The sequence below is a fragment of the Astyanax mexicanus genome, chromosome 16 (genome assembly GCF_023375975.1).
Source record: "Astyanax mexicanus isolate ESR-SI-001 chromosome 16, AstMex3_surface, whole genome shotgun sequence".
NCBI classification, from domain to species: domain Eukaryota; kingdom Metazoa; phylum Chordata; class Actinopteri; order Characiformes; family Acestrorhamphidae; genus Astyanax; species Astyanax mexicanus.
Genome location: NC_064423.1, coordinates 31,214,808 through 31,236,566, shown reverse-complemented (window position 1 = coordinate 31,236,566; position 21,759 = coordinate 31,214,808). Strand labels below are relative to the sequence as shown.

At 37.8% G+C, this 21,759-nt stretch overlaps 1 protein-coding gene across 3 annotated transcripts in view; it reads right to left on the bottom strand.

The window, feature by feature from the left end:
- Nucleotides 1-19,516, bottom strand: part of LOC103030998 (CSC1-like protein 2) — a 79,305-nt gene extending 59,789 nt beyond the window's left edge. For all 3 annotated transcript variants that reach the window (XR_007424940.1, XM_049466021.1, XM_049466024.1), the window contains exon 1: nt 19,143-19,516. The gene's annotated coding sequence lies outside the window, so the exon portion shown is untranslated. The remainder of the gene's footprint in view (nt 1-19,142) is intronic.
- Nucleotides 19,517-21,759: the final 2,243 nt, after the last annotated feature.

The window sequence follows — 21,759 nt, the reverse complement described above, 5'->3', positions numbered from 1 at the left end:
ATCTTAAAGCCTCCCAGTAAATAACATTGATTTAACAACAGAATACTGCTATTATCATGATACAGATTTATTTTTTTTTAATCACAATTTTCCCGCATCACAATATATTGTGTATAATACGATAAGGCAGAACTCTAGTATTCCTTTTTTTTTGTTTGTATCAGAAACTACAGTGCAGGTATATAATGGGTATTTCACATGTTTAATAACCGTTTAATAACAGTGTTGATCATCATTAGTGTATCTGTGTTAATCTGATCTCACAGGGAACATCAGCCTCCCTCCTCTGACCAGCTGTTATCCTCTCACTACTGCTGCTACTGGCAGGAGGGCCTAACACACTCGAGACCAGCTTAACAAGAGAGATGGACGACCTTCTGTGACCTTTTTTACCTACACACCACACACAATCCTTCTTCTGCTAATAAAAAAAGAATCCACCAATCAACCAACTGGTGTCCAATACTGTGTGTGAAACCCTGAGCTGAATCCTGATGTTCTGTCAGGTGATTTGGGCTCAGGAACTTTAATATTCCTGCAACAATGTATTGCTTTAAAAGGTTCTTTACACAGTCATACACATCTCCATTTAAAAGCCGGTGCATCCATTACTAACAGCCATCTTTACTAATGCAAAGGAGCATCTGAATGCTTAATTAGTTCTGTGCATGGTTAATGGAAATCCTTTAATAGATGGTTTTATTTCTGCTGGAAAAACAGCTCAAGCTGGATTCAGATGGTCCAGCACAGCATATGTTAACATTTGATTTTGGTGATATTGACCAGCTTTGTCATGAAGGTCGATCAGCAACGTCATGCTAGTCAATGAGCTCAATTGAGATTACTGCTGGCTGTTCAGTTGGGTCAGGTTGCTCCAGAGCAGGATGATATGGCCAAAATTTATTTCACAATCTACTTCTTAAAGTGGCAGTCCATATTATTTTGTTTCTAAACTGAAAGCAGAAGCATTTCTGAGGGAAGAAGGGATAAAATATTATGTTTAACAGTATCAGTGTGCTGGAACTACTATTCCTGCTAAGCCTAATATATGTCGGGTCACTTTTCGCGGGAGTTCTTCTTGCCACGTCACACGTTTTACTTACTTATGTCACACGTACAGCCTCTAAAAGAGGATCCGAATTAGTTTTACTGAACACAAGTGGCTGGTGGAGCAATGGAGACTTCAGAAGAGGAAACTCAGAGCTCAGTAGCTCATTTACCCATAGTAAAAAAAAAAAAAAAGAAACGAAGGAGTGAAGTTTCTGAATGAGTACTCTCGCTCTCTTTCTCTCTCTGACTGAACATAACCTGGAATCGGATTCATCCGCTTTAAAATTTAGTATGGCCTAAATAACCACAGAAAACACACTCAGACACCTCAAGCGCTTTCTGTAGTTCTGTCAAGATTACAGACACACACACCAACATGCCAAAAGTCATTGGATAGAGACAGCTTGTAAATTGATTATAATGTGTTAACTCGTGGGATGTATGAAGTATTTAACATTCATTGATCCACAGTGTTACGTGTGTGTAGCTGGAATACGTCAAAAAAGGCATTACCTCTCACAGTGGACAGTGCAGTGGGTGGTACTGATCTTGCTAGAATTGTTCAATCAGACACACAAGTGATTCCACACACAAACTGTATCATACAGGTCAATGCAGTGTACCTTAGCTTTCACTGGACATGCCAAAAGTTATGGGACATGGGAATATTTGCCCCTGTCCCACTGACAATAGGAGTTTTAGGGTAAATTTGATTAGTTAGCAGGCGACGTCCAAGGCTAGCTTCCACTGTGTTCCTGCGGGGGTACAGTGGGTCGTTTCTAACCTATATTGTTCCTTCAACTCTTCGCCCCAGATTCACTTATCAAAAGTGAAGGGAGGCCTCCTTCTCTCTTTGGCTGGATATCAAACAGAGAGAGATCCCGGGGGAGGGAGAAAAAAAAGAGAGAGAGAGCGAGCAAGAGAGAACTAAAAAGAGAGAGATGAAGGACAGGCAAGTAGCAAAAAAAGAAAAAGGGAGAGGGAAAGGGGCGAGGGAGCACTGAGGAAAAGATTAGAAAGAATTGCATATAGAATTTCTGATTTTGCAGCTTTCCCCAGAAGAGTCATGAACAGTACGTGTTTACAGTAGGCGCTGGAAGAGTCAGAACTAGGCAAAATGCAGAAATATTTATAAAAAATAAAAAAAAGTAAGGATTAGAAATAAAGCTAAATATTAAATAAATGTTCCATATTCCACAGCCCAGCTGCTCAAAAGACTGAACTGAAATATTCATGCATGAATTAATAAACGCCTATCATCAAACCCCCCCAAAAAACACAGCCTTAGGCTGCGTTCACATTACAAGCCACATTGCTCAAACCTGACTTTCTAGCAGTTTAGATTTGGCCATCCTGATGGTTTTGATGGTTTTCCTGTTTTTGCAGCTATAGCAGCACAACTGCACCAAGAGATGGGTATGAAAGAGCAGTCGCGTACAGTTCCCGCTGTTTGGGTTTGAAGTCACGTCGTGTGGCACGTTGCTACGTCATCATATTATGGACTAGTTCAATGCAAGTAACGGAGGGGGGTATGTGTGTTTGCACAATTAGTATTTAGACATTAATTCGGTATTCTACTGATATTTCTGTTGTTTTTTAAATAGAAATATGTTTTTCTTTACTTTGCATAAGTAACAAATTAACATTGTTTTTGGTGTATTTACTGTAGCTGGGATGGTCAGATTTGGGGGCCCCTATGGAGGACAGATTTGGTCGAGGCCCTAGGCAAATGCCTAGGTTTGCCTAGTTAAAGAATACTAAAGCATAAAAGAAAAAAGACTCATGAATTCTGATTTGACTGTTCACATTCATGTTGCATGTCCATGGATCAGATACGTATTCAATTTAGGACCACATATGAAAGTGACTCAAATCTGAAAAAAAAAAAAAAAAACAGATTTGGCATGCTCACATATAAAAAAAACAGATCTGAGCCACATTGAGCAAAAAATCAGATTTGTGTCATTTCAGTAGTCTTAGAACGTAGTCTTAGTATGTCTGTTCACTTGTTTCAGAAACCCTAAAAAGTACATCCAGCCTCAAGACCAGTAGTTAGTACCATGGCTAACCTTCTCCAATCCAGTTCAGCTGCTGTGTCTGTTAGCATCATGGTGGCAAATTTTTCTGTTTTATTTATAATTGTCAGAAATACAGTTATTGCAAAAATACTATTGAATATGGTGACTTTTTTTAGTCTACAACATGAACCAAATACGGGTGTGACTGTAACAGAGGGAACAGTGAGGGATTTAAAAACTCCAGCAGCACTGCTGTGTCTCATCCACTCAAACCAACACAATCTCTACTAGTAAAATTATGGATATTTGTAAAAATCTGCAAAAAAAAACCTTAATAATTGTGATAATATTTGAGGGCCAGATCACCCATCCCTAATTCCTTCTACTCATACATCAAAAATATATGGAATACATATAAAGAATTGGGCCCTTATGATTAAAACTATATATAAAATGGAGAAATAAGTCCTCTGATTTTAGGGGGGGTTTAGGGCTACATTAGTGCTGGGCATAACGATGATAAATTCTATAAATTCTATGAAAGAAATGGTTTGTCCTACGAGCTCTAACTGAATTACTGCCAATCCTGCTGTTTCCCACGTGAGAGAGGAAATCACTGGCACATGGACACTACACACACACAGACACAACAATGCTAAACCTTTCACAGCCTCCCCGCTAGGAACCAACACACCCCATGAACAGAATTAACATCTCAACCACATCTGGAATATTTCTATAGTCAGTTATTTAACTGGATGCATGGACAAAAGTATCGGAACACCTGCTCATCCGCTGTGTCTTCAGGAATCTATGACATTAAACAGTCTCTGTGTCTACTAGATTTTGGAAGTTAAATCTTGGCTGTGAGGTTTTGAATCATGGACGGCATTCAACGCCAAACATTTCAGTCAAAATGTTGTAGGATCACCACTCTACCTCACAAACACATTAGTGGAGCACCATTATTCCAGAGAACACAGTCCCTCCACTGCTCTACAGCTCAATGAGGGAGGCTTTATACCCCTTCTAGCCACCATACCTTAACCCACATCTTAATAGGTACAGTATGATGCCACTAGGTATCTGAGAGTCCTATTCTATTGGCAACACTTTTTTAATGGGTGTGCATTTGCACAGCGGTGTCAACAATGGGTGCACCTCAGAGTAAAGTAGTTGAATTCTCACGTTTATTAGAATTGGTGTTCTAAAACATTTGGACGTACAGTACTGAAACACAAATGTTCAGCAGCCTGAGGGAAGAACAGATCAGAGACGCAGGGTTTCCCTCTGGTTAGCTTTTTCTCCCACAGTAAAAGGCTAACAGGACTGCTCGCCAAATCGTTTTTTGTCAGATATTGATTGGGAGACATAATTCATATCCCAGGCTGCTGCTGAGACACTGTGTACTGAGTACTGAAGCACTTCCTGAAAAGTTTCAGGACTAGTAGTTTGACTGTCCTTGACAACAATGGGATCGCAGCATTACCAAAAGAGAGAGAGAGAGAGAGAGAGAGAGAGAGAGAGAGAGACACACACAGAAACCTTACCTTAACATTCTTCCAGCCAACAACATTTGAATATCTAATAAAGTTCCAGATTAAGAGCTTTCTGACATTCACAGCAGAGCTAATCAACTTCATCTAGTTCTAAATGCTGAGCAGAGGTGCTGGTACTGCTGTTCTGCTCCTTGCATGTGATCACTTTACGATGGAGCGCATGGAGGCTAGTATTTAAAGGTGCCCTCATGCCCATGTTACCTCCTGGCGCTCTCATTTTAGTTAAAGTGTTTTATAGTCGAATCTGCCATTTTATTAGAAACATCTGATGTAAAAAAGTGCTATTCAAATAAACGTAATTTGATTTAATCTACAACATGGACCTAACAGAGATTTGTGAACATTATATATACCTATAACTGGATTGTAAATATGTCATTTTAAATTAGAAAGAGTGAAATTTAAAACTATATAGCTATATTAAGGATATATTGTTCTGGCAATATGAATAGCCAGAATGTTTTTTTTTACATCTGTAGATTTGATTTTATGTTTAGTAGGGGTGGGCAATATCAATACAATATGGTGTTATTTTTCTGAATGATACAATATGGCGTACCCTTTATTACTAGTAAAAAATGCACAATTAATATCTAAAACCAGATTTTCTGCTAGAAAAAAGTACAGTACAGGAAAAGGCTTGGTTACAGCTTGCATTGCTTTTACAAATTTAGGCAAAAATGGTTAGCAAGACACTTTAAAGTGCAACTAAACCCTAAACCATATTTTTCCAATCATAGCTGAAATGCTGAAACATACCAGTCCTGCTTAAAACTTTTAAAAACTATCAAAGGCACACTGCTGCTGCTGCAGCTCAGCCAAACAGCTCTCCCTTCTGCCCTGCCTCTAAACCCATACATCACCCAGTGCCATTCCCAAACTAGCCCTTCTATTTTTTAGCATTTTTCAAACTTGAGTGAAACTTAGGATGTTTAAATACAGTGTGAAATATATCCTCCTGAGACCCTGACTTTAGGATCTAACGAGCAAAACAATGTCTTCAATTAGAAATTGTTGTTTATTTTAAAATTTAAGAACCTGAGAATCTTTGACCCAATTTGTCCAAAATCAAACTTTTCTCTTTTGACAGTGAGCAAATAAACACAAGGAGAACAGTTTCAAACATAAAATTGGATGAGAGTTTTGTATCTGGCCCATGTTTCTGTCTGAACTGGCTGTAGAAACCTTTGACTGGGATTCCCAACCTCTTGATTTCAATCAATTAAGTGTTGAATGTTGCCATGTGACCCCTAGATGATACAGCAGTGTGTCCATATGAGGGCAAAGGGTTAAAGTTTTGCATAATTATTACGTATAATGGTGCAGAGAAGCAGAAATGTGATGTCCTCATATGAGGACGCCGGGTCTCAAGAGGATATTAGGTCTTTTTTTATCAGTCTCCACATGCATTTACAACCTAAACATTCAGATCATAGGAGTCAGATCAAGGGTTAAGTCCAGTGTGATTCTCATTAACCATAAATGCATAAATGCACATCTGAGGATGAGCTTCTTCAGATGAGAGATGAATAAAGAACATTTTCACCTTCAATCACCTGACTTTCCTTCTTCTTATTATTCCAGAGCAGAGAACATTTATTTACAACACTGCTGTTACATAATCTGCTAATGAGAGCAGAGCTGGAGGCAGGAGAAGCTTGGTGAAGGACAGGAACGTGCTGGAGCGGAGCTGCTGGTTTTTGAACAAGGCAGCTACTTTACATCATATTTTATAGTGTCTGTTCTGTTTTTATTTTTAAGAAAACTTTATTTAATTAGAAGCAAGCATACAAAGTATAACAAATACAGCACACATTTACATTAACTGCATTATACTAAACACGCTTACAAATTAAAAATGTTTTTAAAAAGTCCTCTTTAGTTCAGTTTTCATTTGTTTAAAAACGATTTGGCTGGAGACAATCTGTAGTCATCCTTTATCACGTTTTCCTCAGTTTAGATTTTACAACATTTAAAACTCACCAGAACAAATCATGTTTATTATATATTTTCATCAAATATACCATAAACTACAGATTTCATTAGTATATTTACCTCTAAACCTATTCCTGTAACTAAATCCCACACTTCTTGAGAACAAAAACAGTATAATAAAAAACGCTCTAGAGCAGGGGTCGGCAATAGGCGGCCCGCTGGCCAGATGTGGCCGACAAGCATGAAACGTCTGGCCTGTGAGGCTGTTTAAACTAAAATGAGCGATAATAAAAAAATAATAAAATAAAATGCTTCTCTGGCGAGCTTTTGTTTACATGCCTCCCATGTCTCTCCGTCACGCTCGGCATTCTTGTTTTTCCGCCCGTTTTTGGGCTCACTATCTCCTTATAAGGGCTTTTTTTCCGCAGCTATGTCCCAATTCAGTAGCCAGGGCAGCTGTAGTATATTGGACCACGACCCTGACGACACAGGTTCGATCCTGCACGAGGAGCGGTGTGTTTATTTATTTATTTTTTTTCCTGTCTTCCTGGGTTTACCTGCTTTGAGATCAGCTGTTTTGCAATTGGGTTCAACAACCCTCTGGGCTGGAGAGCTACTGGTCTGTAGCACTCCATCCCATTACACTTTTTCCCAAAACACATATATATATATATTTTTTGTCGCCCACCATGTAACGGCTTTGAAAATATCTGTCCGGCGGCCAAACTAAATTGCTAACCCCTGCCTTAAAGTCTCTTTATATTGGCAGTTAGGCATGGGGCATAAAGTGGTTTTATTAATTTAAAAAAAGCTCTCTCTTGCTACAGCCACGTTTCACCATTACATAAACTAAATTGCTCACATGTACCTTTGTCTTGGCTTTTGAAGAGAAAGCAATAACAAAAGTACAATTTAAAAATATTTACTGGGCACATTTTGAACAGAAGAAAAGTGTTTTTACTACATATATTCTAAAGCAAAATGATTGCCGCCAACTGCTACAGAATTTACGAAACATGAAATTGCCTGGAGGGCAAGAGAGCTTTTAATTTAGATTTTAAACAAAGGATGCAGACAAACGGGGGAAAAGGAAAGAGTGGGGGCCTGCTGGGACTGCTTTATTTATTTAAAGTAATTTTTTAGACATTGTTGGGTATGAATTATTTTATTTTTTCACTATAAAAAGTGAAATATTTCTGCCTGCCATTCGATTCGTCCCTATCTATAAGTGTTACACTGCTGATCTCCAGCTCTCCAGCTCTGTCACAGCTTTCCACTAACTATTCTAACAGTTCTACTGCACTGCAGAGACACGAATCTGCCTACATATCCCACAGGCCCCTGCTCTCCCCCACACAGACAGAGAAAAAGCTGTGGGTGGGAAAGCATATGTCTGATGTGGAATCTGCAGTCTGTCCTCCTCCACCAGCACTCAGCATTACAACCGTACACTTACAGTACTGAGATTTCACTGCACCATCACCTTCAGATGGATCTTTTCATTTTAAGTTTTATCAGTTTATCATACAGTCAAACACCACTAGACGTACGCATTACATACAGCCATTCATCAAAAAAGCTCTATACTAGATCATCATACACCCCATACACCACTATACATACACCTTACATACAGCCATTCATCAAAACAGCTTTATACTAGGCCATCATACACACATACACCACTATACATACACCTTACATACAGCCATTCATCAGAACAGCTCTATACTAGATCCTCATACACCCATACCACACTATACATACAGCCATTCATCAAAACAGCTCTATACTAGATCATCATACATACATACACCACTATACTAGGGGTGTCACGATCTCGATATTTTATCGAAATCGAATCGAAATGAGGTCATGGTCTCGAGTATCGAAGTCAAAAAGAGGATCGACGATCCCTACGCAAATAGCGCAGCGCGCTACACAAATGGCGCGGCACCAACACAGCGCATCGTGAGCGCAGCCCCGCCCTCAGTTCTGCTGTGTGAGAGACAGCTGCCTTTCAACCACGGAGGAGAAACTGAAAACGGATTTATAGAAATATAGACAGGGCTCTCAAGTTTTGAGTGTGATCACTGTTTTTTATCTGTCCAACGGGGGAGGGGGGGCGGGGGTTGGGCGCGCAGGTTTTGTATCTGTATCTAACGGAGGGGTGGGTGCGCGCAGGTGAGAGCGTGTGAACTCGCTGAAATGCGCTTTCCATTGAATTAAAAAAACATCTTTCTCTCAGATAAAGTAAACACAAGCGTGTTTCTGACTAAAATAAAAGCTTTTCAGGAGAGATATAAGTTATGTGTAAATATTTATAAGACAATACCTGACAAAATCTGTTTTAATGACGTTAATAAACATCACTGTGACAGCGCTAGTCACAGTTTCACCACATCACTTATCTAACCAGCCTGTACTGATTTCTGCCCCCCAATAATGCTTTCAATGACCTCTAATAGCCTTTAATAGTCTTCAGTAGCCTTTAAAAGACTTACCTGGCGGCCGTGGTGTGTCCACTAAACTCCGTAGTTATAAACATCCTGAGGTTAGCAGCGCGCTAACTGACCTGTTTATAATGTAATCCGAGCAGTGACTCCGTGACGCTGCTCTAAACTGCTGCTGTTAGCTGCTTGGGCTGAAAGATGAACTGTAGTGAGCTGTATTATCCGGTTAGTGGGGTTAAAACCTTTATTTGTTTACAGAAACAGTAAAAACGGACTGGCTGAGCTCTGTAGCCCGTGGCTGGGCTTGTGCTGCTGCTGCAGCTCCGACTAGTGGTTGGATGAAGAACTGCAGCTTCATGTAAGTGAGCAGTTTCACCAGCCATCCACACACAGCTCTGATAAACTGCTTGTTTTAATAGTGCACACTGTTGCTACCAAAAAAAGTCACTAGATGGCATTACCATATATATCTTAATAAATAATAATAATAATATTTATAATATTTATAATAATAATAAATATATTATTTAAATTTTATGAGGCATAAAATAATAACAAGAAAAAAAACAAGAAAATCGAGAATCGAATCGAATCGTGACCCTCAAATCGAAAATGAAATCGAATCGAGGATTTAGAGAATCGTGACACCCCTACACTATACATACGCCTTACATACAGACATTCATAAGTACAGCTTTATACTAGACCATCATACACAAATACACCACAACACATACAGCCATTCATCAAAACAACTTTATACCAGATCATCATACACCCATACCTCACTATACATACAGCCATTCATCAAAACAGGTTTATACTAGATCATACACCCATACCACACTATACATACAGCCATTCATCAAAACAACTTTATACCAGATCATCTTACACCCATACCTCACTACACATACAGCCATTCATCAAAACGGGTTTATACTAGATCATACACCCATACCCCACTATACATACAGCCATTCATCAAAAAAAGAACTAGCAAGAAAAGAAAATGAAAAAGAGCAGATCAAGAGTGAAGAAATGAGAAAAAGTAATCAGACTTAAAGAAAGAAAGAATAAAGTGAAAGAAAGAAAGAATAAAGTGAAAGAATGAAAGAATAAAGTGAAAGAAAGAATGAAAGAATTAAGTGAAAGAAAGATTAAAAGAATAAAGTGAAAGAGAGACAGAGAGACAGACAGACAGACATAAATAGAAATAAAGAACAAAACAAAAGTGAAGGAGAGAAAGAAACAAAGAGTAAACCAGATGGAAAGAAATAGTGAGGGGCGGAAATGAAAATGTGGGAAATAAGGAAGGAAGGAAAGAGAAGAGGAAGAAGTGAGAAAGATCAGAGCCACAGTGTTTTGTTACTATGCCTCTTTGATGCCTGCCTTACATCTGCTTTCACAAAGTATAAAAATAGAGAAAAAAAAATCCTGCAAAAATAAGAAAAGTGAAAGTGAAAAGAAAAGTATGGAAAAGGTGAAACCACTTTAGCCTACAGACTCACAGGAAGAGAGAAAAAACGAGGAATAAAAGTGAAGCGGAATCTCTCGGTCTCTGAAGTCGGTTTTATAATGAATTAATAAAATCAGACTTAAAACCAGGAGAACAGAAAAGAGAGGAAAGTGTGGATTAAATAATCATCCAGTTCCAGCTCTAGTGTATTGACTAGAGGAGGGACAGAACATCAATACAGTGATATATCATACTGCTTTCATTTGAGATACATTATCGGTATGTGGCGTCAAATATGGATATATTTTATTTTAACATAGCTGCTCTAAAATCCCTAGGACTTGCCCCCCTGCATGGGAAACTGTATCATCCATCAGTTCTTCAGTGGGCAACGTAACGTGATAATACCTATAGTATTAGTGATTCCCACCCCTTGTATTGAGCTCATTAATAAGAAACTGCTCTTTAATGGAGATTATAATATGGCAGAATGTGATGAATGTGATTATATAAGTACATCCTGGTGTTTTGAGTTCATAGGAAGACCAAACCAGTGACTCCAGTGATAAACCAGTTCTGCCAGAGCTACTGGATCACTGCTTCTCAGCCACTGCTGAAGCTACTAAACGCTAATATAAAGCAATGTGTTTACTGTTACAGTACAACAGAAATCTCCAGTAACACACACACACACAATTTACACCTCGTTCCCAGTACAGAACACCTGGCCTGTCCATTACAGAACTGGAAACAAAGGAGAGAGTGAATCATCCCAGCGGCAGCAGCAGCAGTGTTGTGTGGGAGGGATGTGTGAGGAATTTCTCTATTTAATGTCATTGTTGTTGCTGCATGTTTGCAGACACTTCAAGAGCCAATATAAGAACTGTTGTTTTATAAAAACACCTGTATAAAGGGAATTCCTCAAGGGTTCTTTAGTAAAGAACACAGAACAACAGAAGCTCAGTGAAACAGTGCAATGAGTCACTGTTTTCTGCCTGGCTGAAAACATTTTCAAATACAAGAAACATATTATTGAAAAAATATTGAACCAAAAACCTTCTGATGATAGGACCAACCAACTTAAATCTCCAATGAATGTAGATTTTACTATTCATTAGATGTTCAGTTCTAAAAAAAAAGGACCAGTCTGTGTTAAGGAAGGGAATCCTCACAGTATGATGCTGCCACCACCATGCTTCACTGTTGGGACAGTGTTTTTAAAGTAATCCAGTATTGAAATACAATCAGACATTTGACAGAAGGCTGTCAGTATGGTGATTTTTTTTATAGAACGTGTATTAACACACACCTTATGGAGGAAGCGGACATTTAACAGATATTTAACACCACTAACTGGATATCACTCTCAAGAGTCCCTCACTTAGTGTAGTATAGTGAGAAACAAAACAGAGCAGAATTTAAAAAAAGACAGCTGCACTGTAGAGGTAGTGCTGAGTGGTATCGGTTTTAATTTTGGGTACAAAAGCATTTATTCAGCACAAGGGATAAAAACATAGATCCAAGGTGCAAAAAAACTTCAAGAACAGTAACTATAGCCCTTTCGAAAATATTAATACTGTAGCTTGAATGATAATATTAATGCATACTGAACTGACTATTTGTTTACTGGACAACCAAGGGAATAATTGTGATAAAATGCTAAACAGCTGCTTAAATACTTTAATGGCGTCAATTATAATGTTGTAATATTTTAATAAACTTGTGTCTTAACTTGTGTCTAATAGGTAATTGAAGATATGTCTCTTTTGAATACTTACATTTTGAGTATTTTAGGTCCATTTCTAGTGCCTATGCAACTACGGTATTAAAAATATTTCGTTTTAAAAAAGAAGCTGTGTTAAAATTATTGTCCAATATGCTTATCTCTTTTTAAGGTCTTTTGTTTACATTCTTTGGGTGTTTTTCAGCTAATTAAGTCTGATTTCTTCGTATATTGTGTAATTTTGTGGAACAAATAAAACCCAATACTAATCAAAGCCTTAATTTAAAACCTTAATGTTTGATATTATATGTACTCCTAACAGTCCAGTAAGTCACAAACTTATATTAAAGCCCAGTCATGCAAAAAAACTCGAAATAAATAATAATAAAAATATAGTGATACACTGAAACCATCAGAATTTTAAAAAGTACTGTATTAAGCATTTTTGGTCATACTGCTCAGCATTATGTAGAAGTCAAAATCAGAGTCAGAGTCTCTTAGTTGGTGCTTGAAGATCGCATTTAAATGTGGCTGTACAGTACAGTACATTTCACCCTTGAGGGACCATTGATTGGTACTAGTGATCAGCTGACCTAAAAACAATTATCAATCCTGTCTATTTCTAAAATGGACAGTGCTTGGTTTAGACCACACAGTGATAAATTCTAACCAAAAGATTACATTTTTGCATCATCTGACCACAAATAGTTATCCACCATCTGCTTCAATTTGAAGCATTCTATCAAAACTCAGGTTTGCAATGATTACCCTCACACACTTTATACATACAGCTCCTTTGTAATTGATGAGGAAGGAGAAAGCCTTGCTCTTTCACTCTCACCAACTTCCTTTCCTGTCAGTCATGGGGATCAAACTGGTGACCTTCTGGTCATAAAGGCTGCTTTTAGAACATGGCTGCTCCCAAAGGTCAAACAGGTCTGGTTCCCAGGCAAACTGCTTGGAAGTCAGCAATGCTCACCACTACACCACCTATGCAGCGTGCGTTACTTTTACTGCACAGTAAGGAGGTCAGCGAGTTCCTGATCTGCTTTATTACAGCCCAGTCTACAGCTCTAGTGATGCACTGGATAATATATTATCATTCCATACTGTTTTAGGATCCTGACTGACCAAACTTTAATTGGGTAATTTGGTGTGATAGCATCTCTACACATCTATTGGGATCCTGGGCAGAGATTAGGCCTAACCAGATCTCTTTTAATGGAGAATCCCCATCCATTCACAGGGCTGTATACCACAAGACTAATGAATGCTTTAATCTAACTTAAGTTGCACCCATAGCTGACATAAATCTGGTCTATGTAAAGAAGCTCTGCCAATAAATTTGAACACTCTTCTGAGCAAACTCTATTGGAATCATGCCTAATGCCAGGTGTGGGCTAAAGGAGTATGAATAAATAAATCTGTGAACCACTGAATCTGTGTTCTCTAGAATAATTGTGCTCTATCATTTTATGCTTTCTACTAGAATTTTAAACATTGCTATGAACATTTGATTGCATTCAGCAGGAAAGCTTTCACAGTAAACAGTAAAGACTATAAATCCAACAAAAGCAAGATTAATCATTTTTTTAATTTCTAAAGAAACAAAAATTAAGGTGTCCCAATATTTTTGCCGAAACAATGTACGCTCATGTTTTAGTTACAGTTAATTAGCACATTTTACATTAAAAGTACAATATTTTAAAGTGTTAGCCACGAGGGTAATGTGTTAGCCACAAGCTAATGTGTTAGCCACAAGCTAATGTGTTAGCCACAAGCTAATGTGTTAGCCACGAGGTTAAAGTGTTAGCCACGAGGGTAAAGTGTGTTAGCCACGAGGGTAAAGTGTATTAGCCACGAGGTTAAAGTGTGTTAGCCACGAGGTTAAAGTGTGTTAGCCACGAGGGTAAAGTGTGTTAACCGCAAGACAAAGTGTGTTAGCCACAAGCTAATGTTGTGTTAGTCAAAAGTTAATGTTGCGTTAGCCACAAGCTAATGTTGTGTTAGTCAAAAGTTAATGTTGCTTTAGCCACAAGCTAATGTTGCGTTAGTCAAAAGTTAATGTTGCGTTAGCCACAAGCTAATGTTGTGTTAGTCAAAAGTTAATGTTGCTTTAGCCACAAGCTAATGTTGCGTTAGTCAAAAGTTAATGTTGCGTTAGCCACAAGCTAATGTTGCGTTAGCCACAAGCTAATGGTCAGCCACAAGCTAATGCTCTGTCAGCCACAAGCTAACATGCTTGATACATGATAGAATACAATATGGAGAAAAATAACAAACACAATAACATTGTTATAATATTTGAAAAGCCAAAAAAAAAACATTTGAGGTAATAGCTTTATTCTTTTTTGAAAGTACATTTTGTATTTGTTTTCCTATTTATTTGACATTTAATTTCTTATGTTTGCAATTTATTTGCATGCACTTTAGTATGGAGGTAAGTGTTTGGTACATTACATTAATTTTGTTATTGTTTGTTGTTATTTATATCACTATCGATAGCTTTGAAGCACAAATATCCTGAAAAATCTAATTTATTTTGAGGCCCTATTGCCCACCTCTAATACAATACATACTACTCCAAAACCCTCTGATTTTCATTTAATATTCATACACTACTGCTAGATATTTTCTTGGTGCATGATAAGTCATAACTATAATGAGCATCAGCTCCACTGACAGGCTGTAAATGAACAGACAGTGTGAGTACAGGCCACTGCACCGGCCCTGACGCCATGCTGAGTATCTCAGACAGCCCTGCTGTTCTTCTGGGTAAAGAAGAGCTGCTGCTTATCTCTGACCTCAAGCCAGAAGCTGATCAAGCGGCACTCGACTCGATCTGAAACGTATTTTTTTGCATTTCCTTTAAAAACAGTTCAGATAAGCACTTGGCCAGAGCACCACGCTGATCCCCAGTCAGTTATCTCAGCCAAACAGACCTGCTGCAGCCGGTCCGGGGCAGCGAGAGCAACAGGCCAGAAGAGCAGAGCCACATGCTGCTCTACTTCCCTCTGTAAGCCCTCAAACACTAAGCCCATAGCATGAAGCAAGCAGCTCACGCTTCATTTACTTTAAACATCAGCATAGCAGTGAAAATCTGCAGCGATGCACCAGTCTGAAGGAGTCTGTGTGAATAATTCAAATTTAAAATCAGTTAGCATAATTTATTTAAAAAAAAATTATATACATCATATATATATTAAGAGACCACTTCAGTTTCTGAATCAGTTTCTCTGATTTTGCTATTTATAGGTATATGTTTAAGTAACATGAAGATTGTTGTTTTATTCAATAAACTACGAACAACATTTCTCTCAAATTTCAAATAAAAAATATTGTAATTTAGAGCATTTATTTGCAGAAAATGAGAATTGGCTGAAATTTAAAAAGATGCAGAGCTTTTAGACCTCAAATAATGCAAAGAAAATAAGTTCATATTCATAAAGTATTAAGAGTTCAGAAATCAATATTTGGTGGAGTAACCCTGATTTTTAATTACAGTTTTCATGCATCTTGGCATGTTCTCCTCCACCAGTCTTTCACACTGCTTTTGGGTAACTTTATGCCACTCCTGGTGCAAAAAATCCAAGCAGTTCAGTTTGGTGTGATGGCTCGTTTAAAGCAAATCACTCCCAAACCATGATACTACCTTCTACTACATCCATGCTTCACAGACTAGATGAGGTTCTCATGCTGGAATGCAGTGTCCACCAAACGTAATGTTTTTAATTTAATCTTGAATTCATCTGCCCACAAAACATTCTTCCAACCGACTACTGGCTTATCCGTGCGGCCTCCGGCACAGTTCCTTTCAGCGCCTCACATTTTTAATAAACATCAGAAACGGATGAATGTTAGCCCAGATCCTCCACAGCAAGTGTTTATTACATTCAAACAAACCCAGATCCAGAGAAAAGGCCACGGAAAACAATCATTCTTAAAGAGCAGGACAGTAATAAAGACACTGCTCTCCTGCAGACCCCTCTATGAAGTCCAGTCAGTATTCAGTCATGCCAAAACAATAGAGCTGTAATGAAGTGAGTCTTCAGTTGACCCATAAAAGCTTTCCTCAGCCTCAATATAAAGGACAGGGGCTAAATGATCAATATAGGCAATAGGCATATAGATTTCCAATGTACATACAGTTTTCTGAGCCTCAAGTCAGCAACTTAGAATGAATTTGATTAAAAGCTTTACTGACAATATTAAAATATTGTAAAACCATCCCTCAGCCATGGCTATTGATTTGTGTTCACAGCTTTTACTGTCACATTTCAATCAAACTCTCAAATTACTTAAAGTGCCAATAGCCTAGATTTTTTAAGGACCACCAACTGTGAAATTTGACAAAATGTTTGTGATTATATGTAGAGCAAAATATGACTGTTACATAATTTTACATAACTATTTTCAACTTTTACCTCTGATATACAGTAAATGAGATCTGCCCAGACTGGTTGCCCTGTGTTGTGCCTCATTTAAAAGGAAAGCCACATTGAAAAATCCTTTAGAAATCCTTTAGAGATCACAGTGTTTAAAAACTCCAGCAGCATTGCTGCATCTGATTCACATGTACAAGCGAAACACCGGTGCAGTGTATATTAATAATATATTTTCTCATTTCTATTCTCCACACTGCATTTAAAACTCAAAAACACAGACATAGGTCCACTGGTCATTTTAGATTGTGAGCAAACCTGCTATATATTGTGCTGAAGGTAAAGTCAGCCCTGTTTTCATTCACTACCAGTGTAAAGAAGTTGGCACATTCCTCTACAGTTAGCAGTTTTACACCAAACCACATAAAATGCCTTTTTTACACTAAGAGTGGTCGATACTTAAAAGTAATATTTCAGGGTATTTTCACAATAACAATATTCTTAGCAATTAGCAACATCACATTTTTTTTATTAATTTCAAGAATGTACTGCAAAAAAAATCTATATTAAAGTTTTAGAGCAAATAAAAGCATAGTAGTCATATATTCAGTAGAAACAAAATAATCTAAAAACTTAACAAAACTTACCAAGACCCTATTTTTGAAAATAAATAAATAACAAAACACAAATAAGGAACTCCCACTGCAGCTCACCACCTCCTGCCCATGTTGTACACATATTCACACATACACACTCCAGCCATTTTTAAGATTCTACAACACTCCCTCTCTAACCTCCAGCAGAGCATCCAGCACGTCCTTCTGTCCTCATGTCCAGCTGTACATCTAACGCAGTGGCTCATAACGCTTGACCTCATTCTTCTAGTCCCACAAGAGCTACAGGCACTGAGAAGGAAAGCACATTAGCGCAGAAAACTGTCCACACTGACTGAGAACACACAGCCTGAGGGGTTCTCCTGCTGAAGGATGTCCTCCCTGTTCTAATAGACCATAATGCTGAAAGATTTACTGTATCCCTTTCCCTCACACCCACCCACACACTCACCCACCACTACCATCCTCACACCACCCTCACCTCACACACCACTGCTGTCCCAGAAAACGTAAAGAACTGTAGGGAAAGAAAGATAGACATACAAAGATGGCCTGAGATCCAAACCACTGAACTAGTGCTGCTTTCCATTTACCTCAGAAGTCTAAGCTAAGAAGTACACCACAACAGAATTTACAACATTTCCAAATGTAGCTTAAGATTTATGGGTGTTTGTATTGTCCCAGGTTAGCATCATTAGCATTTTTACACAAAGCCAATAAATAACAGCCATTTAATTTAATGTGTAATTTTACACATCCAAACATCATAGAAACATGTTGACATGCCCACAGACATTAGACTGTGTGTACGACTAATGTAATTAGACAAATAGACAGAAATAATAATAAATAATAAACTGTAGAATTCTACCTCTGCTTTTACTACTGATTATACACACACACACACATTAGTGCATCTCAAAAATACAAAAAAATCATTGGATAACACAGTGGACGAACACAAACATGACTCTCCAAACCATTACTGATTATGGAAACTTCACACTAGACCTCAAGCAGCTTGGACTGGTGGCCCATTGATTTCCAAATGAAATGTTAAATTTACTGATGGTCAGTGATGGTTTGGAGAGCCGTGTCATCTGCTATTTTTCAATTTTCTAACACACTGAGATCTCTTGGAAAAAATTAAGAGACCACTTCAGTTTCTCAATCAGCTTCTCTGCTTCTGATACGTTTGAGTTAACATAGCATTTCTCCCAAATTCCAAATAAAAATATTGCCATTTAGAGCATTTATTTGCAGAAAATGAGAAACAGCTGACATAACAAAAAAGATGCATAGATTTTCAAGCCTCAAATAATGCAAAGAAAACCAGTTCATATTCATAGAGTTATAAGATTTCACAGAGTAATTACAGTTTTCATGCATCTTCACATTGTTCTCCTCCACCACCAGTCTTACACACTGCTTTTGGATAACTTTATGCCACTCCTGGTGCAAAAATTGAAGCAGGGATCATTCATATTCCTCTTGGTTATATTCTAGAGTTTTATTTATTTTAGTTTTTTTATTTGGTAAAATCAAAGAAACTCATCTTTTTTTTAAGTGGTCTCTTATTGTTTTCCAGAGCTTACTTGTTCATGTGACCCAGAGAAAGATTGTGTTGCTCAGCGTGTCCTTCCTCGCAGCAAATGGATTTAACTATAGAGCTTACTAAATAAATAAATAAATAAATAAATAAATGTCATATAAATGTGTAAAAATAAGTTATTTTAGATAATGTCCCTTTTTACTCGGTTTAAGACAGTAATTCGTCTATTTTCTAGGCGTGACAGGCCCCCCCACACATACAGAGTCATATACACACACAATAGAAGAGATTGAGGTCTTCAATGATGGAAACGCTGCGCCAGTTCTCCAGTGAAATAACATGCGGTGTGAAAATGGCACAAATTTAGGTGAATAAAGGAGAAAAGCGGGTATTTTACCTGGTGATCTATCGGCTCTTTGCTCTTTGGTTTATCCTGCGCTGCGGGGACTGATCTGCCCAAGCCTGATAAATCCCTCACAGATCCGCCGCCGCGGCAGCAGCGCTCACCATCCCCGCTCACTGCGCTCCCCCGCCCCGCCGCTGCGCTCTCCGCATCGGGCTCCTCTCTCCCCCTCAGCCGCTGCGCTGGAGCCGGAGCGTGGCGGGCGCTGGGTCAGTCAGAGGGGGAACAGAGGCGGTGGTGGGTCGGGTTTTCTGTGCGAGCTGAGAGCGCCGGGGCTCAGACACACAGAGACGCGCAGGGAATATAAATACCGGCTATTGGAGGCTTAATATATTCAGCCCTGTGAAACAAGTGCCGACGAAAGGGGTTGAAAATGGCTGCGCCCCTGTTCACACTCCAATATAAGAGTCCAGATACCCTCTTAAAAACATCTCAGAGTTACGTAACACTGGAAAAACACTGCAAATATTCACAACAAGAAAAGAAAAACACCAAAAAGAAATATAATGACAGTATGACCTTCACTCAGTCCCTGTTTCCACGTACTCTAAAAAGCTCTGAAAAAGACTACCACTGTAACTTAGATAGATCATTCCCATACCAGAATAAATACAATAATATCTAGAATAAAAATAAAATAAAGAGCTGAGGGCAGGTTAATCTACTTCACAAATAATAAACAGCTCCAAATAAAACAGCTAAACAGATAAAGCTGAATGAAACAAAATGAATCCACAAATATATAGATGTGCAATATAGGTGCCTACACAAGGTGCAACCTTGTCAAAGGTGTTTATATTCATTACTCAGATAGAATTTTAGATACATTATAGAGGGGCCACATATTTCACATTATTTCACCAGTCACACTTGTCTTTATTGTAAAATGTATTTTAAAAAAGCTCACACTGTAAAATCTATGGAGTTAGTTCTGTGCCAAAAGCTTTACACACAAAAATTAAAACATGCAAACAAAATTTAAAGAATTAAAAAGTGTATGTTGCAAATAAATAAACTTGGTTACTTTATTATTCTTTGCAGTTGTTTGAAAATTATTTGCTTTGGCATTTTGTCAGTTTTTGCTTTTATTTTTGCATTTTTGTAGATTTTTCTGTGGATTGTTTTGGATTTTGGACAGGAGCACTTCAGGGGGCCAATCGAATTTCAGCCCCACCCTTACAACATCCAGTGAGTTAAAGTATTATCTCAAGGTTTTTACTCAAGTAAAAGTGTAAAAGTAACATAAGGAAAAAATGCCATAAAGTACAAAAACCTGCACCACAGGAGCCTATAGGGCACTACCCCATTTATATAAAAGCCATAATAACTATCTGTATATATGTTATATTAAAATATTAATGTTGATATGCTCCCTGTTTCAGCTGCATATATTTCCATTGTAAGTGAATATATTTTAGTAAAATGTAAATACATTAAAAAAGCTTAGTTGGACGTTTGCAACATGGATTTAACATTATGTATGGCCTGTATAAAATGTACTTTCATATATATATATATATATATATATATATATATATATATATATATATATATATATATATATATATATATATATCTTTATAGTATATAAAGAGACATTTAAATAATAATCATTGATATTAATGTTGCTATTTGTGGGAAGCACATTTCACCTACAAGCATTTAAAGATGAAATGCAACAAAAAATAATTTTTTTCAATGTTCTTTGCTATCAGGGATTGGTCTTTTGTCTGAAGCACACAGTGCCAATTTCCCCCGCAAAAATGTATTTGACTGCTAAACATGATTTACTGGGTGATGATCACAGATCCCAGATGTCACCGAGCCTACAGAAGAAGGTGAATATTTAATAACACATTGTATTGTATAACTGTGAGACATGCAGCTATCCAAGGTTCCAAATGGCACACCTGTGCTCCTTCCTCACTCATACGTTTACATAAGGACTGTAAGGCTGTAGGATGTCCAATGTTCAAAGAGGTGCTCTCTATCCAGGATCATCCTCTATCTGCCTTTAGTGCAGCCTCTGGTGAAGACTACAATGATACAGAGACACTTGAAAGCTAAGGAGATCATCCAATCCGTCTTCATGAATCAGTCATCCAGGTCTTGCGTCATGTCTACAGATGATGAAAGCTGAGGAAACGACTGCAGAACTGATTCACAAATACCTGCATTTATTGCCAACTTCAGCTTCTGAATATATCAGACTGCATATAAATTAGAACATGGAGCGTGTTACATGATATCAAAGCAGATTGAGCTAAGCAGTTTAAATTCAGAACCTTTTCAACTTTATTAGGGATCCTGAGGGTCCTGGTTACTTCGTCTTGTCCTCTTCTTTTGCTATGTGGATTGCACACCATGTAAACCCTTAATGAACTAAGAATAAGTCTACTCAAAACATTTAAAGCAATTCATCGCCTCAAATGAATTATTATATTTAGTAATGCTTATTTTTTTTATTAATTTATAACACTGTATAGTGTTGAACAAATGTTGATCTTTAAGTTTCAGAGACAAACCACAAGTACTTGACACTCAAAATGTGGTGTACCTAAAACTTAACTTTTAAGTTAAAGCGACTGTTGCACAATTGGTCTGTCTTACC